This window comes from Lithobates pipiens, unplaced genomic scaffold (assembly GCF_037356315.1).
Source record: "Lithobates pipiens isolate NorthernLeopardFrog02 unplaced genomic scaffold, aLitPip1_a1.2 Scaffold_19, whole genome shotgun sequence".
Lineage (NCBI taxonomy): Eukaryota > Metazoa > Chordata > Amphibia > Anura > Ranidae > Lithobates > Lithobates pipiens.
Genome location: NW_027507764.1, coordinates 243,951,009 through 243,970,383, shown reverse-complemented (window position 1 = coordinate 243,970,383; position 19,375 = coordinate 243,951,009). Strand labels below are relative to the sequence as shown.

Here is a 19,375-nt window from a genome sequence, read left to right as displayed (position 1 = left end):
ATCACCCATCAGTGACCATGACCTGTCATCCCTACCCTTCAGTGACTATTGTCAGTCACACCGTCATCACCTATCAGTGAACGTCACCTGCTATTCATCACGTAGCCATCAACGCCATGTCAAAAAGACTATATACCAGTGAGGAGGCATTCCAGATCCTCTCCATGACTAATGATAGCAGAGGGGAGTTCTCATCAGATTCCAATTTTGAATCAAATTTGGCATTTGAACAGATTGAGAGTAGTGTATCGGCAAATAATTCGGAGGAACTATGGGTCACTGCTAAAAGGGCACAGCACTTTGGAAACTAGGCAGCCGCCAGCAAACAGGATTTTATTCCCAAGCCCAGTACCAGCGCTGCCGCCGGCGATAGGCCCCAGAAACAAATGCCCAGTACCAGTCCTTCCACATCACGCCTGAGTACCAGCACAGGAAATTGAAATCCCCCAACTATTGGAGTGTCACGTCCCCAAGAGCCAGGGCCTCTACATACATGCCAACCCAACATGGCTGCCCTCCAACTCCGGATTACCAATTATTCCCCCTTTTACAGCACAGCCGGGTGTGCAGGCCAACACCCAAAATTTCACAGAGATTGGTTGCTTTTATCTGCTTTTGCCCAACACTTTGCTGCAATTCATTGTGGACCAGACCAATTTATATGCTCAGCAGTATATTGCCAACAACCCCCAATCGTCATATGCCCATCTATTTGAGTGGAGAGAGCTGAATTTGGAGGAGTTCAAATTGTCTATGGCCCTCACCATAAGCATGGGGCTTACAAAAAAAAATGGACATGCCTTATTGGTCCACCAACAGCATCCACTACATGCCCATTTATTCTGCTGTAATGTCCAGGTCCCGATATGAGATGAATATGAGTTTCCTTCATTTTAGCAACGACACCCAGCGCCCTCCCCGTAATCATACAAATTATGATAAGTTATTTAAAATTCGTCCACTGATAAAATTATTTTCCCAATGATTTGCAGAACTCTATGTCCACAATCAGAATATATGTGTAGATGAGTCCCTGGTACCGTTTTCAAGCCGGCTAGTAATAAAGCAATACATTCCTAACAAAAGGGCAAGATATGGAGTCAAATTTTACAAGCTCTGTGAGAGAGTCACGGGATATCTGTATGCGTTCCGCATATATGAATGAAGAGATTCCCAGCTCCAGCCCTCTGAGTGCCCGGCCTACATGGGCAAACCTGGAAAGATTGTATGGGACCTGGCATACCCACCTCTGAACAAAGGATATCACATATACCTTTACAACTTCTACACCAGCCTGTCCCTTTTCAAACACTTATACATCGTGAAACCCTTGCCTGTGGAACCTCCAGAAAGAATAGGAAGGGCTTCCCACAATATCTAGCGAACAAAACAAAAAGCTGCGAAGGGGGGAAGGAGCAACATTGAGATGCAACAAAGTGCTGGCCTTGAGGTGGAAGGATAAAAAGGACGTGCACATGATGTCCACGATCCATGACAACACTACAATTGAGGTTCAAAGAAGATGAGGTCCCATTGAAAAGCCAACGTGTTCAAGATTACAATCTCTACGTGTGTGGGGGGGATGGATTTCAATGATCAAATGATTCAGCCCTATTTGTCAATAAGGGGGTCCCGATTCTGGTAGTAGAAGGTAGCAATCTATCTCATCCATTTGTCAATTTATAATTCCTACGTAGTCTACATCAAATCCACAGAAAACCCTGCCCGTTCCTAAAATTCATAGAAGTTTTCACATCCTTCATCTATCAACAAAGACCCCCACCTCCCAGAAGACCTTCGTGCTGATGCTGTTAGCCGACTTCATGAGCACCACTTCCCGTACAACATTCCACAATCTGAAGCAGGCTGAAGACGGCAAAAAAAAGTTGTGTGTGCAGCAAAAGAGGATTTCAAAGCGATACCAGCTACCATTGTCCCCAATGTCCCTCCCAACCTGGCCTTTGCCTTGTTGAATGCTTCCAACTTTATCGTACATCCTTTAAATATTAGCCCATATTTTTAACCATTTCCCCATTTTTATCATCTGTGCTGACCATTTTCCATGCTTCCCCAAATAACCATGCAACTGCCTTCCACGTGAACTGACCCTGGCCTGTTTTTTTTTTGTTTTGTTTTTTTGGACTATGCTTTTGCCTACCGCATGGACTGATCTGTTGCCCTGCTACTGTAGTACATAGGAGTCTCCAGAAGTCTGGAGGCTTTGTAGAGATTTGGGTGGGAGAAGCCTATACCCCTATGCCCCTGTGTATAGGTCTTACCTGATTGCCGCCCTCAGCCTGCTGCTGACTTACTGCCATCATGCCTCTGCCTATGTAAATAATTAGCTGTAGCAAGAAGCAGTATGTTTTATGAAGGGCTGGGGAGCGGTACAATGAGTGTCTGCAGTTAACAGTGTACCAGGACCAAGATTATGGCTGTCTCTGCCTGCACAATTTCTATGGACTATGCTGACAATATCCTTGTGCTGACTAGACAATATTCCTGCCTGCTGCCTGGATAATTACTATTGCTGCCGCTAAGCACATCCTTGCCTGTTGCCTGGACCAGTGCTCTCCTTTGTGGACACTACTAAAAGCACGGGTAATGCTTATTTATTTTATTTATTTTTTTATACCCTTTCCACAATAGAATTTATTTTGGATTGTAATTCTTGATACGTAGATGCTGTGGGTTAGAAATATGAAAGGCCTTGAAAAAAAAATAGGTTTTATATATGCTCCTAGAATGCCTGATGGTGCTACTTGGATGTTGGGCCTCTGTATGTGGCCAGGCTGTGTAAGTTCCTCACACATGGTATTGCCATACTCAGGAGTAGCAGAATGTACTTCGGGGTGTCATTTTTGCTATGTATTTGCTATGTGTTGGAAATATCTTATAAATGGACAACTTTGTGTAAAAAAAAAAAAAAAATGCGTGTTCATTTTTTTTCCACATTACCAAAAACTTCTGGAAAAAAATGAACTGTTCAAGAGACTCATTATGCCTCATAGATTATACGTTGGGGAGTTTGCTTTCCAAAATAGGTTCATGTTGTGGGCAATTCAATTGTCCTGGTGCTCCAGGGCCTTCAAAATTGTAATAGGGGGTTGAGAAATGAGGTGTGCAATTTATGCTCGTAAGAACGCCTGAAAGTGCTACTTCGATGTTGGGCCTTTGTATGTGGCCAGGCTCTGTAAGAGTCCCTCACATGGTATAGCCATACTCGGGAAGAGTAGCAGAATGTATTTTGGAGTGCCATTTGTTGTATACATATGCTCTGTGAGAGAAATACCCTGTTAATATGACAATTTTGTAAAAAAAATAAATTGAGGGAAAAATGACAACTTAAAAAAAACTCACCATAAAATAGCCAAATCGCATTGGCATCTAAATGAATCTTACTACTTTGATATTTCTACCCATCTTAAGTCTTATTTTGAAAATTATAAGGTGGAAGATACCACCCCCACATTTAATTGGGAAGCACACAAAGCGCCCCTAAGAGGGATCCTCGTCTAGTTGTCTTCCAAGCTTAAAAAAGCACAAGATGAGTTGATTTCTGACAAAACTACAGAATATGAAGCTCTAGCTACCCAACATAAAAACTCCCAATCCGTTGACCTTTTAACTAAGCTTGAACAAGCTCACTTGAAACTCAACATTTGACTCACCACAAAAGCCAAGAAGCAATTACGCTGGTCCAATCAAAGGTTTTTTACTTGGCGTGATCTCCCAGGATCCTTGCTGGCACATAAGCTTATTCCTAGATATTCCCATTTGGCATTGCCCAAAATTTTACTTTCAGGTGGTCACATTTCCCAAAATCCTCAAAAGATCTTTCTGAAATTCCACAATTTCTATGCTGACCTATATGGACAGACCGGGAGGCTGCGTCTTTGTCCATCAGGGAATTTCTGGGGAGCCTGCCTGTCCCTTCTATTGAGGAGGAACATATAGACTTAATGGATCAGCCTTTCACTTGTGAGGAGATCAGTAATACCATCAAAATGATATCACCTAATAAATCACCAGGACCCAATGGTCTCGTTAAATGGGATTTAAAAATCTTTACGAAACTCCTAGCTTTACATCTTAACAGTTTCTTGGCAGAGTACATTCATAAAGATCAGTCAAGATTCATTGTTGGGTGCCAAACGCTAGACCAAATTCGTAGAACCTATAACCATGATTTCAGCTGTACGTGCTAACTAGGATGCCCCCCTTTCTCGGGAGCTTCTTCTTCTATCATTAGACCTTCATAAGGCTTTGGATAACGTGAATTGGAATTCTTTATTCACTACTTTATAGACTTTCGGGTTTGGCCCTAGCTTTCTTCTTTTTTATTTTTTTTTATTTCAAGAAACACCAAAACACACAACTGGGTATGTCAAAGTAGGAAATTAATAACAATTCAAATATATCAAATTAACATAATTCGTCTAGATCATAACATTTCCAAATAAATATTATAGTGACCATATCTACCACTCCTTACAGACACCTAAACTTTCTACGTTATTTCTCTATACCTCGATGTCTATTCCGTCATGTTATAACCTGTTCCCATATGTGTTCCTATGCCTCAAACTTAATGATACTAAATAAAAAGAAGAGATAGAAAAATAAACTTTGGGTTTGGCCCTAGCTTTCTCTCCTTATTGAAAACTTTGTGGGTCTCCGTCAGCTCATGTTTCCATACAGGCTTACAAATCATCGTCATTCACTATCAAACATGGCAGGAGACAGGGATGCCCGCTCTCACACTTACTTTTCGCATTAGGCATGGAACCCTTGGCTATGGCAATCTGGTCCCACACTAATATTACTGGCATCGGATGTGGGCAACAAGAACATAAAGGTGCCTTATTTGCCGACGAAGTCCTTATGTATGTTATAAACCCTCAATTCACTCTACCTCATTTGATATCCTTATTGGACCAGTTCTCTTGGCTTTCCGGCCTCTCCCTGAACCCGCACAAAACACTGCCCCAATCAATGGTGCAGACTCTTCGGGATGGCTACAACTTTCAATGGGCATCACATTCTCTTTCATATTTAAGGGTCCAATTAATGCCTTCTGTTGAGACTCTCTATGAAGCCAATTATCCCGTTGCTTAAAAAACCTAAAGAGGATCTTCGCTGTTGGGCAGACTGTTCCCTATCATGGTGTGTCAGAATCAACTCCATCAAAATGACACTTCTACCCTGGATATTTTATTATTTTAGAACTCTACCAGTGGTAGTTCCGTGAGGAGATCTACAGCATCTACAAGCCGAGATTCTTTGTTTCATATGGGCTAATAGAAGACCTCGACTGAACACACACATCCTTTTATACCTCAAAACCAGTTACGCCCTCCTATATTATGTCCTTCTTTATCACATTCATTGGCGGTCTGGGATAGAATGCGTCACCAGGCATCTCTATCATCCCCACACACACCTTTAGCTCCTATCTTCTGCAACCCGAAGTTTCCACCAGGGATAGTGCCACAATCATTTATTTGGTGGCTCAATAAAGGATTGCTAAGAATTGATGTCTACCTTTAATGGTAATCGGGTATACTCTTTACAACACTTCAAAGACATTATTTAGATACCTACAAGTGAAATATTCCCGATATAACCAAATTGTATCCTTTGTCAGATGCAAACTTAATCTAATAATTCAGCCACTTACACTTACAACGTTTGAGTTGTCTTGCCAGGCAAGGTGTCTTTTGAAGGGATGACTATCTACGGTTTATGCTTCCCTAACTGAACCAAACTGAGAACTCTCCTATATGAATCAATGGGAAAAATACCTGAATCTTACTTTTGATCTGTCTGAATGTCATGACATTGCCTAAAATGTATCCTAAATCTCTCTCAATACCATGCTAGTTGAATCCAACTATAAAACACTTTTACGTTTGTACCTGGTCCCAACTCCAATGGCTAAAATGCATCTGTCCACATCGCCTAACTGTTTTTGATGCTGTGGTCAGTTGGGGACAATGCACTATATTTGGTGGCAGTGCCCTCTGGTGATTAGGTTCTGGATTCAGGTATTTAATAAATTCGGTGAGGGGGGTAAACCTCCATAGATCCCCAGAGGTGGCCTTATTCCATAAACTACCCGATGAGGTGCCCAGGAAATCAACTAAATCGCATATATACTGTTAGCGACAAGGATTACAGTGGCCCGGCATTGGAAACCACTGGTTATTCCTCTGGATTATGTTAAAAATTAAGTCAACTGGATTATGGTTAATGAAAAACTCACTCACACACTCCATAATAACTCTAAAAAATTTGATAAAATCTGGGACCCATGGATCAGTCACATTTTGGTTCCCTAAAGAGCTCTGGGCTGACCCTCCTCTATTCTTCTCCTTACTTTTTTTTTTTTTTTTTTTCCTCAATTCTGCTTTCCTTCTCTCAACCCCCACACCTCTCTCTTTTTACGTTGTTTGTAAATATTAATTGGGTTGTCTTAGAACTTCATTAAGTTTTGACATTAATATTCTCAGGAATTGGTACAAAGGTCCCCTATTATGTCTTATCAACTAATCCCCCTCGACCCATCCCTCCCCCTCTCCTGTCTCTCCGTACCATACTCGGGTTCCTGTACATTGCTACACATGGTTATAATCCCGACTACTGATTAGAACTGTATGTTCTTAGATTAACTATACGTTTAATACCTTTTGATATTGTCTGCTGGGTTTTCTATGCTCAGCAGGTTTATCTGAGAACATCCCATGATTGTTCCTTTATATTCATGGACCATGTAATATTTAGTTTAAATATTTCTTATGTGCTTGTAAATTTGTCATTGTGAAAATCCGAGCATTGACCTGCTACTCTTGTTATCTCTGGACTTTTTCAATAAAAACATTGAAATATTAAAAAAAACTCACCATGCTACTTGTTCGTGTCTCAAGAAATGAGATAGGCCTTCAGTATATTAGATATGATCATTTTCAGTGATTGGCACCATAGTTTATTGACTTTTTAACTTTCACAAAGACCAAATAATATACATTAATTTGGGTTATTTTTACCAAAGATCTGTAATAGTATAAATTTTGGCCAATATTTATGAAGAAAAATTACTAGCTTGCAAAATTGTATGACAGAAACCAAGAAAGGCATTTTTTCACAAAATTTACGTTTTTTTTTTGTTTATAGCACAAAAAATAAAAAACCCACTAATTAAATGCCACCAAAACAAAGCTCTATTTTGTGTGAAAAAAGGACGCAAATTTCATATGGGTACAGTGTTGCATGACTGAGTAATTGTCATTCAAACTGTGAGAGCACTGAAAGCTGAAAATTGGTCTGGGCAGGAAGGGGGGTGTAAGTGCCCTGAAGTAGTTAAACTCTCCAAAAAACACTTTTTAAATCGGGATTTGCCCTCACTCTGTCACAAGGTTGTTTTTTTTGTTGTCTTCGTCTCTGCAGTGCAAGTGTCTGAGCTGTCAGCCATATGCTGTTAAACAATTCTTTCTGCTCTTAGACTTGGACAATGTCGTGTTTATTTCCTCAGGTGGTTTCAGCCCTACATCTCAACTAGGACATTGCTCTGCCATCTCTCTGTCCGGTACCATATGATCAGGAGGAGAGCTCCCTGTATGCAGTTCCGCTGTGCACGTCTCTCTGAGGGCTCATTTACACTTATGTTTGACAGGCAGTGAGGAAGCATTATGTCGCCTCCTCTCTACCTGTTTTAGCTCATAAAATCCTGCACCACCATGCTGCAACCACATGCATTGCGTGTGGTTGCAGTGCAGGCCCACTCACTTGAATAGGTTGTGTTTGGTCCAAAAAAGAAAACTGCGCTAGAACTTATAAAGTGCCAGGATCATAATATGACATAATGTATCCTTTTTTGCAAAAAATTACAAAAACTGCAAAATAGTGCAAAAATTAATATAAAGTTAATTTTAAAAACATAAACAGTCCAAAAAGAGGGGAGAAAGGCAGGATGATGAATCTCAGTCTTTTTCAGTGACTTCATAAAACACCCTTCAGGTATGTAGCAGGTGCACCCAGAGAAAAGAGGTTTATCCACCACCAGATTCAGTGAGGCTTACCAGCTGCCAAGATCTCTTTTTAAGAAGATCATATGAGCTTGCAAATAGGGCAATCACTCCTGGTCCCTGTAATAGGTTCTGCTGGTGTCTCCAACTCCTGTACCCCCTTTTTAGAGCGTCTCCCGTTCTACCACTGATTCACTTCCGATCAGAGGTTGGTTTGCAAAATGTTGAATACATTTTTATAGATGAGAATTCATTGAATCCAAACTTAAGACTTGTTCCACATTGGTGGACTTGAAAGTGTTTCACTGAGTCCTTGGCCCTTAGTGACAATGAGTACACGTTGGCCTTAGAGTCACTTTTCCTCAACAGATAACTGCCATCCTGTCCATTGATAAGCCAGAGCTTCTCCTCAAGACCATAGACCTGCATTAGACGTGATGATGCCAAAGTATAGTTAACCACTGGGGCATGGGGGAGCGCTTACTTTCCGTTTGACCCCTTTTTTGTTTTATTGAAGTTATGTGGCCCTAATTTAGTTTACTCTGTTACTGGTCATCTCTCTCCTTATTGACCATCATTTACACTGCAAGGAACTACTGTACACCTAGAGGCGCACCTTCAATATTTCTCATTTCGCAGGGGGTCACCTCTGCATTGGATCCGACCCGCAGAGGGCTCTGCTCTATTACAACTTCTTAGACTTGCCTTAATATCTGCCCTATCTATTGAATGAGCCAACTTTTTGTAGGTGTCCTATGTTAAAACTCAGCATATATCCTAATTGGGCTCCCCTTTTCCATCCCTACCGAAGTGGACTTACTGTCACCGTGCACAGTTTTTTGTTAATTTTCTCCTTTTCAAGATGTACTCTATACCCTTCAGTGAGGGGTCGGCCCCACCAGTGACCCTTCCTGGCTAGTTAAGGCCAAATGTTACTGACCTTTTGGTTAAGCATTTTTGTTTGGCTAACAAATGCTCCAGCAACATGGGGGGAGCTGAAAGCAGGAAGGGGAGGTTTTTTTTTTGTTATTTGTACGCTATATATTGAGGATATGAATACCTGTTTTATTGTTGCCAATTGCAATGTCAGTACTACATATAGGAGGGGGTGCTAATAAGTATTGAGCCTTACCCAGAAAAATTGAGCTAGGAAGCTGTATCTGCCACACTATTCTACATATTCCCGCAGGAAGTCAATGTACTTGCAACATCTGTCCTGCAGCTTCTCAAGTCCCTGGAAATAAAATTCTTCCGACTGCTAGTGTAACCACTCATTTGCAGCATTAGTTGCCTCTGGAACACTCCCAAATAATTGTCCCTTTAGGTGTTTTTTGAGATTGTGGAATAGATGATAGAAGGAGCCAGGTCAGGCAAATAGGGTGGATGAGGCATCACTTGAAAGCCTAAGGAGGTCAGTTTTTTGCCATTGTTTCACCTGCAGTGTGCGACAAGGTGTTGTTGCACAACAGTTCGGTTGTCAAAAGTTTTGGGATCCACTTTTGCTGCAAGCTTTCTGAATGGAACCAACTCTCTCTTACGTGATATTCCCAGATATGTAGCAATACTTTTGGCTGATATTCTGTGGTCCTCCATGATCATGTCATGGATGGCTTTCACATTAGAAGGCACAGAAACAGGCCTTCCACTGGGTTTCTCACTTTAAAAACTGGCCATTTCGGTTTTGAAAGTTGACAATCCAACGTTTAACTGTTGCATATGAAGGGCCACTTTGTGTGACTTTTCATCATAGATCTGCTTTGCACCTTTCCCTTGGATTGCTCTTCCACAATTTTTCTGGAGGTGCTGCGATGTTCACATTGGACCTGAAAAAGAAAGACAAGTTAAAATCATGATTTTTTTTCACCATTGAATATAGAAACATTGGCCAGTACACCCTGCACCCTGTACACCCTTCACTTTTTATGGATAAGGCTCAGTACTTATCAGCACCCCCTCGTATAGATACATACATCTATACTCTTATGCTATATAATCCTACGCTCAGCTTCACCGATGTGTGCTAGCCTTTTTTTCTACACGCAAAATGTCATCCCTAAAATTCAGAACATGGAATATATGTGGACGCATTGGGTCTCTGCTAAAGCCCCAGGATCCGACGGTCTTCCGCTAGAATTTTATACAACATATGCTGAGTCGGTTACTCCCATTTACTAACCTTATATAATAACATCTTTGACACATCTATTCTACCCCCTCTATGAGAGAAGCCATCATAATTGTTCTCCCAAAACCCTGTAAGGACTCCTCTAGTTTAGACTCTTATCGTCCTATCTCCTTTTTTGGATGTTGACATTAGGATTCTAGCGATTAATGTTGGCTTCCTGACTAAATAAAATAACTTTGCCCCTAATTCAGCTTGATCAAACAGGCTTTATGCCTGGAAAAAATACAGCTATGAATATTCAAGCATATCATGACCAAATTGGTACTAGAGTGGTGGTAGCATTGGACGCTACTAAGGCATTTGACTCTGTATAGTGGGGATACCTATGGAAATATCTGAGAGTTTGGGTTTGGTCCCAAATGTATTAAATGGGTGCAATTATTGTGCCAGTCGTCCACAGCTAGAATGTTTGTGAACTGATGGGTATCTGACTCATTCCCCCTAAGTAGAGGCACATGACTCGCTGCTATATGCCCTGGCAGCTGAACCCCTTTCCATATTCTAAGTTCACACCCAGGCATCCAAGCCTACATTCAAGCCACCTGGTGGAAACAGTGGGCATGTACGTGGATGATACGATTTTATATTTAGAAGACCATGGACCATCCCTTCTCTCTGCTCATCAGGCTATTTAACAAATGGGCGCTCTCTCAGGCCTAAGTATGAATTAACATATATCTCAGATATGCCCTTTTTGATCACTTTCCACCAACTTTTGACCAAGCTAATCTGCCCTTAACACATATAGCCTCATTTAAATACCTGGTAGTGAGAGTATCTTGATCCCTAAGGGAAAGCCTCCCCCTAAATGTTGAACCTCTATTCACTTTAAACAAAAGAGGCAAGTCTGGTCCAGTGGGAGTTATGGTATGGATCAGTTTAATCAAAATGGGACTATTACCCAAGCTTCTGTGTATTTTTTGGCACTACCCCATATACATACTTTGAATATTTGAAAATATTCAAGTCTATTGATTCCATACTCAACACCTTTGTATGAAGAAGTGGCCGTAGCAAACTACGATGGTTACTTTTGAAAAACCAAACATCCCTGGAAGGTGCAGCACTTCCAGACTTTAATTCATACTATATTGCATCCCAGGTGTCTCATTTCTATCATTTTGATAAGACAGATTTAGAAAGATATTAGTATGCAGACAACTTTCACATCCAGTATATACCCCACTGCAGTCTTTATTTCAAGGTGCCAGGGGTACCAATTTTCCTTATGCTCAGGAGAGTATACTATATAATCGCCAACATATATGGAAACTGGCTCTACACAAGATAGGGAAGCCTATGTTACACAGTCAAACCCTACTCTGGTACAATCATAACCTACCTGAACTAATGCAGGTTCTAGACCTAGTACTTTGGGCATCAAAGGGCATTATATACCTAAATCATATAATTTTGGCAGCGGGCCTTAAGCCCTTCATGAAGCTGCAATCTGAATTCTCTCTCCCCCTAACTATATGGTTAGATGCCTCCAGTTGCGTCATGCGGTGAGAGCACAGTTTCTGGAAAAAAACGTCCTCTCCCCTAAACCTGACGAAGTTGATAATAGACCAGGAGCCAACTAAGCTGATTGCCACACAGTATAATGCATTACTGACACCACCTGCAACTAAACTGGCATATCAAGCAAACACTAGGTGGGAACTTGGTCTGGGCTCCATGGAGGATGAGTGGGAGGAAATCCTTGATAATTACAAAATGGTCTCTCCTAGAATCTCTGATCGTTTAACTAAAATGTACATTTTACACAAGGCTTATCTGACTGCAGTGCGTGTATTTTGCTACAAACCTTCACAAAGTCCTACATGCTCCATTTGCGGGCAACACTCGGACACTTTTTCTTCACCTTCTGTGTTCCTGTCCCACTGTGCAAATGTGCTCTGCTGAACTACATAAAGTATGTTATAATATACTGTACTTCTATCTCTCTGACATAAATATCCTACCTGTAATGTATTCTTTCTGTGCAAGAACATTTTGAACTATTTAACCTGTCTGGTTACGAACACCAATAATTGTTCATGGATATATCATTGTCCAAGTGATTGACATTTCTGATAACTTTGTGCGCTGGTGGTCATATTCTATGTTATACAACCTATAAACCTCAATAAAAAAAAAAAAAATGTATCTGAAAAACTATTGCAGGGGATAAGGGACTATAGCCAAGAATTTGCTGATGAAAACAGTATTATTAGTTGTAATCCGCATGGGTTTACGGAAGGTTGTTCTGGCCAAACCAGTCTGTTAACATTGTATGTGGGAAGTGAGCTGCCATCTAGATAAAGGTAGGCCTGTGGATGGGGTGTATCTGTATTTTGCAAAAGCATTTGATACAATCCCCCACAAATGCTTAATTTTCAAACACAGGTCTGTAGGATTGGACCACAGGGTTTATTCTTGGATAGAAAACTGGTTACAGGGGTGTGTCCAAATAGCATGTACTCAAGCTGGTCTGGAGTGGTAAGTGGGGGTACCCCAGGGCTCTGGCCCGGGACAAATCTGTTTATACCAACCTCAAAATCATTTATGTATACATTAAATAGCTTAAAGTGGATGTAAACCCATTTTTTTATGTCATTATGTAGAGTATAAGATTTCCTATCATTTGAGCCCAGACTTGCCATAAAGAGTTAATCCAGCTCTGAGCAATCCTCTTTTTTTGTTCAGTGAGATAAATATTGACAGAGAAAAACATTGTCAAATCCTCCCCCTTGCTGTGAGTGACAGGTGATTTACATATCTCGTGCACTGGCCTAAGAGAGATGCATTATTTTTTAATTCCATCCCACTCCTTTATTCTGCTGAAATGCAAGGATTGGCTGTCCCACACCTCAACATGATTTGGCATGCTGAAGTCATGTGGGGACTGTTCTGGGTTTTGACTGGCTGTTAGTGATCATAGCAGAAGTTCAGTGTAAGAAATACACAGAAGAAAATGCATGTTGATAAGGGGAGTGTAAAGGTGGGCGGGGAGTCTACTGACATCACTACTCCACACACTGAGCCCTGGAAAACAGACCCACCCACAAAATCTGCAGTTTTTCTGGTCTCATAGCAGACAGAAGGGAGACATTTGACAGATAAGTATACATGCAGGAGGCATGTATATCCTCTTAGATAACCAATATTGCAGTAGTTTAGAAAGGATGAGAGTGGGTTTACATCCACTTTAATCTCAGTGTTTGCTAACAATAGAAAAATAAGTAGGCCAATATCTTCATGGCAGGATATAGAAACTTTCCAAAAAGACCTGAATAAAATACTGGCTACCAATCATCAGGATTGCTGTGCTGGAACTGGAGATGGTCCAGAGAACGGAAACACAATAGGGGGACCGGAGGACCTCAGTTACAAAGAACGACTACAAGCACTAAATGTATTCTCCCTGGAGAAAAGACGATTAAAAAAAGATGTGATAGCGATATACAAATATGGTTATCCCAGCATAGGAAGAAAACTATTCAGTCTCAGGGAGTGTATAAAGACTCTGGGTCACTCAATGAAATTGGAGGAGAAGCAGCATAACCTTAAGCTGAGTAGGGGGGTTTTCACTGTCAGCTGTATAAATGTGGAAGTCCCTTCCACAATCTGTGGTGTCACCAGGAAGTATTCATAAACGTGCATCTCAGTGAACACAATATACATGGATTTGGGAAATGATTATCGAGATAAAAACACTCCCACACCCACATAGGTTGAACTGTATGGATTGGTGTCTTTACTCAAACTTACCAACTATTTAACATTTCTATGTGGGTCAGGCAAATCACTGTTCAAGCTTATTTTCTTGAGGATCGGGTTGCTCCCTTTCCTGGTAAAGGTCATTCAGCTAGATCAGCTTCTTAAGCGTTTGGCATCAGGCTATTTCCCAAATTTGTAACCAGAAAAAAATGCAATCCCAGAAGACGCTATTTTTGGCAAAACGCGTCGGATGGAGTTCACTTGTGACAACATCGGGTCTGGCAGGACAGGTGACACCACGGCCAGCTTGACTTTAGTGCTTGAATTTCATAGCCTCATTGTAATTGTGTTTTCTTTTCTTTTAATTAACATACCAACTTTTTTACACTATGAGGCTTCTCCCTGTTTGCATTTTACATATGCTCACTTAGTGAGTGGATCGTGCCTAAAGAACGGTCCAGATTTCTGTAAGAGTGTCACACAGACAAACCTAACGTGAAGCTTCCATTGTGGAGATTGTATGTGGGCTGGCTTTGAACTCTGTAATCGAGAGCCATGCTGATTGATAAGAGGTCATTTTTTTACACGAAGGAGCACATTTTGCAGCATTGGAGCATCTTTGGAGTGGAATTGCATTAGAAGCACTGAGCACTTTATCTCATTGACACATGTACATTGGACTTTTGAATTAAAATATATATATATTTTGATTATAAGATATATTAATTTATGTCGTGCACTTTACTACTTTGTCATAAAATCGCATAAGGATATTGTGTTAGATCAATTTAGGTTGGATTGTTGGATTATCTCTTTTTTTCTATTAGATTTAAAGCAACCGTGCACCTGTTTTTGTATTTTATTCCCAAATTTGAAAGGCTGCCACCTAATCTTCTGTATACATATTTTCTAAGTTTTACCTGGTGGCTCTAGCAGGCCCCCTCTGCTGCCAGCATCAGTCGGCTGCAATCCGTGCCTAGTTATATATTTTATATGTGCATGTTAGTGTTTTGTTGCTGTTATGACCCTTTCATTCGCACTGCTTTTTGACCATCATTCAGTTGCTTGTCGCTCTCATGCCACTTAATAAACGAGAAAGAAAATGGGATTTTTGTGCTTTCCATGAGATCTTTTGCTTACGTTTTATTAAAAAATATGGGTCCCACCCCTCTTTGTTTTTGCCATGCTCTTTGTGCTGCTTTTCTACTAAAACTGGTACATGCTAGGAGGGGTTATACTTTTTTTTTTTTTTTTTCAGTATACAAACCATGTTTAGGTACTAGGTGTAGTATAACAGTTCTTTTTTGAAAAAAAAAAACATCAAAGTTTTTATTGCTGTCTGTATCCCCATTGAGCAGGCTCACTCCTCTATTTGTACTGCTAATTGTTGTCATTGAAATAGAAGAGCTTAAGTTTTAGAGTTGCCCTCAGAGCAAAAGGTAAGGGGATATCTTCCATAACTTCCTGTTGTGTTTCTGGAACAGGAAACTGTTGAACTGGATGAGCTTGTGTCTTTTTTCAAACTGGTTAACTATGAGATGAGATCAAATTTCCCCAAAGGTACAGTGCATTGAAAAAGTAGTCATACCCCAAATTTTCCACATTTTTCATGTTACAACCAAAAATGTAAATGGATTTTATTGGGATTTAATGCGATAGACCAACGCTAAGTGGCAGATAATTGGGAAGTGGAAGGAAAATGATAAATATTTTTTTTTATATAAATATGTGAACAATTTCACTCTTTAGATATACAAAGCTTGTAGAACCACCTATCACTGCAAGTCTTTGGGTGTGTCTCTACCAGCTTTGCATATATAGAGAGTGAAATTTTTGCCCATTCTTCTTTGCAAAATGGCTCAGGCTTTGTCAAATTGGATAGGAACAGCAAATTTCAAGTCTTGCCACAGATTCTCAATTGGATTTAGGTCTGGACATTGTCTGAGACTAGGGATGAACCGAACACTCCCCGGTTCGGTTCGCAGCAGAACATGCAAACAGGCAAAAAATTTGTTTAAAAATGGGAACACCATTAAAGTGGTTGTAAACCCTTACAAACCACTTTGACCTACAGGTAAGCCTAGATTAAGGCTTAACTGTAGGTCCAAGAAATATCTCCTAAACCTACCCAGTTTAGGAGATATTTACAAAAAGACAGGCACCGCTGTCTACGGCGCATGCGCCCTAGACAGCGGCTCACTAAGCACGCCGCAGATCACGGCTATATGCCGCTCGTGTCGGCTCCTGTGCGCATGCGCGGTAGTGACGTCATTGCGGCTCCAGCGAATCACAGCACCGGGGCAGCGAGACCCGGAAGTCACTCCCGGATACATGGCAGCGGTGAAGATAAAGGAGGAGGACCACTTCGGGGGCTTCGTTCTCAGGTAAGTTATTCATAATGAGCTAGTATGCTATGCACACTAGCTCATTATGCCTTTGCCTTGCAGGTTGCATTTTTTTTTTTTTTTTTTTTAAGTGCCTTTACTTCCTCTTTAAAGTCTATGGGACACGAACACGAATAATCAAAAGTACTACTTTTAAAGGCTTATATGCAAGTTATTGTCATAAAAAGTGTTTGGGGACCTGAGTCCTGCCCCAGGGAACATGTATCGATGCAAAAAAAAGTTTAAAAAAAGTCAGTTTTTTCAGGAGCAGTGATTTTAATAATACCTAAAGTGAAACAATAAAAGTGAAATATTCCTTTAAATTTTGTACCTGGGGGGTGTCTGTAGTATGCCTGTAAAGTGGCGCATGTTTTCCGTGTTTATTTACAGCAGTCCCTGCACAAAATTGCATTTATAAAGGTAAAAAAGTTATTTAACCACTTGCTTACTGGGCACTTAAACCCCCCTCAGTCCCAGACCAATTTTCAGCTTTCAGCGCTGATGCACTTTGAATGACAATTGCGCGGGCATACAACACTGTGCCCAAATGAAATTTTTATCATTTTTTTCCCACAAATAGAGCTTTCTTATGGTGGTATTTAGTTACAGCTCGGAGTTTTATTTTTTGCTAAACAAACAAAAAAAGATGCAAAAAAATAAAAATAAAAAAATCATGTTTTAATAGTTTGTTATAAAATTTTGCAAACGGGTCATTTTTCTCCTTCATTGAAGTGCGCTGATTAGGCGGCACTGATGGCTGCATTGGTGGGCACTGATGGGCTGCATTGGTGGGCACTGATAGGCTGCACTGGTGGGCACTGATAGGCATAGTTAAGGCGGCACTAATAGGCACAGATAAGGCGGCACCGATGGGCACAGATAAGGCGGCACTGATGGGCAAAGATGGGCACAGATAAGATGGCATGGATGGGTGGCACGGATAAGTGGCACGGATGGGTGGCACGGATGGGCACTGATAGGTACCACTGATAGATGGGACTGATGGGCACTGATAGGTGGCACTGATAGGTGGCTCTGATAGGTGGCACTGCTGGGCACTGATGGGCGGCACTGCTGGGCACTGATGGGCGGCACTGGGTCGCAGCACCTTTGAGGCAGATTGTGGGCACTGTGGGTGGCACTGTTGGTGGCACTGCTGGATGGCACTGTGGGTGGCACTGTAGGTGGCACTGTGGGCACTATGGGCACTGATGGGGGCACTGATGGGGGGCACTTACTTTTATTCAGGATGGCACGGCGGTGGGCAGGTGGGCACTGGCAGGGGGCAGGTGGTCAGCTGTATTGCTGGCCGTGATCGGGACTGATGTCCCGATCACGGGCGCCGGTGATCGGCTTTTTTTTTCTCTCCTCGCGCTGTCAGCGCGAGGAGGAATAATAGCCGATTACCGGCTCCGTTCTATCACATGATCAGCTGTCATTGGCTGACAGCTGATCACGTGATAAGGGGTCGGGATCGACCCCTTGCACGGATCGGTGATCAGGCGAGTCTCATGGACTCGCCGATCACAGAGCGCGCCGCGTGCGCCCCTCAGGGGGCGCGCAGGCCGCTCGTATCCGGGACGACGTCAATAGACGTAGTCCCGGAAATGTAGGTCCGCGCTAATGCCGTCATTTGGCAATAGCGCGGATCTGTAGTGGTTAAAACTACTCGCAGCTAAAATTGTCGGTCCCGGAAATACACATAAGTCCAAATTTAAAAAAAAAGAAAGTCGTGGGGGTCTCCCTCAAAATCCATACCAGACTCTGCAGGTCAGATAGGGATTTTTAAGAGGAACCCCTGTGCCAAAATGTAAAAAAAAATCCATACCAGACCCTTATTTGAGCACACAACCTGGCAGGCCGCAGGAAAAGGGGGGGGGACAAGAGCGCGCCCCCCTCCTGAACCGTATCAGGCCACATGCCCTCAACATGGTGAGGGTGCTTGGTGGTAGCCCCTCAAATCAGGGGTCAAGGGCCTCATCCCCACAACCCCTGCCCAGTGGTTGTGGGGGTCTGAGGGCGGTGGGGCTTATCTGATTGCCCCCTTTAAAAATGGGTCCCCCAGATCAATAAAATTGTGTAATACACTTTTAGTGATATGATGTTTTTCTATAAATTTAAGTGTATGCAAACCCTAACAATTGGTCTCTTGGTCTGTTAGAAGTGAAATTGGAAGCATTTTGTTAAAAATTGTTAAATGCAAACAAATGTCATGTGTCCTTGGCCCACTTAGTGTTTTCTCTCAAAGAACGTTAAAAAATGATTGGTCTTTATGATGTAGAGATCTAAGAATAGGAGTGGTTGAGTAGTTTCACAAAAATGCTGTGTGTGAGTCCACAACAGGACTTAGGGGCTGAGTGCATTTTTTGTAGATCAACTAGGATTAGTATTTGCACAATATGGCTTTGGCTTCTTATTTTAAACCAAAATTTGTCTTCCATCTATATTATTACAGTGTGTTAACACACACTTTTTAACATACTTTACGTTTAGGCAGACATTTATTTGAACATGCTGTTTAATGTATCAGAATGCACAAAAAAGTTAGGTAAACCGTTTTTAGCAATGCATGGTAGTGCATTAAAATGCATTGTGATGCTTTTCAGAATGAGTGGCATCAATGTGAGTAACATGCATCACCTTTTCTTAATCTGTATTTATTGTTTAAATTGCACTAATCCATAGCAAGCATTTTGTATTGGTCTGACTTGAGCAAAAATCAATTCTGATTGGTAGCTATGAGTTAAAGTGATATTAAAGTCTTGTTATTTTTTTATGTTACAAAATAAGAAACGTTATACTTGCTCTGTGCAGTGGTTTTGCACTGAGCAGCTCAGATCCTCCTCTTCTCAGGTGCTCCTGGCCCCTCCCTCCTGCCCCTACAGGAAGCAGCATGCTCTGTGTGTCCATTCAGACACAGAGCCGCGGCTTGGCCCTGCCCCCTCTCTCTCTCTCTCTCTCTCTCCTCATTGGCTCACTGACTTTAACAGCAGTGGGAGCCAATGACACCCGCAGCTGTCTCAGCCAATGAGGGAGAATCCCCAGACAGCCAAGGCTCTTGTTCAGCATCGCTAGATAGA

General features: G+C 41.6%; 1 protein-coding gene across 5 annotated transcripts in view; it reads left to right on the top strand.

Moving 5' to 3' along the window:
* The window catches only part of TRIO (trio Rho guanine nucleotide exchange factor), a 751,422-nt gene that overhangs the window by 582,830 nt on the left and 149,217 nt on the right, over positions 1–19,375 (top strand). The gene's annotated exons all lie outside the window — the stretch shown is intronic.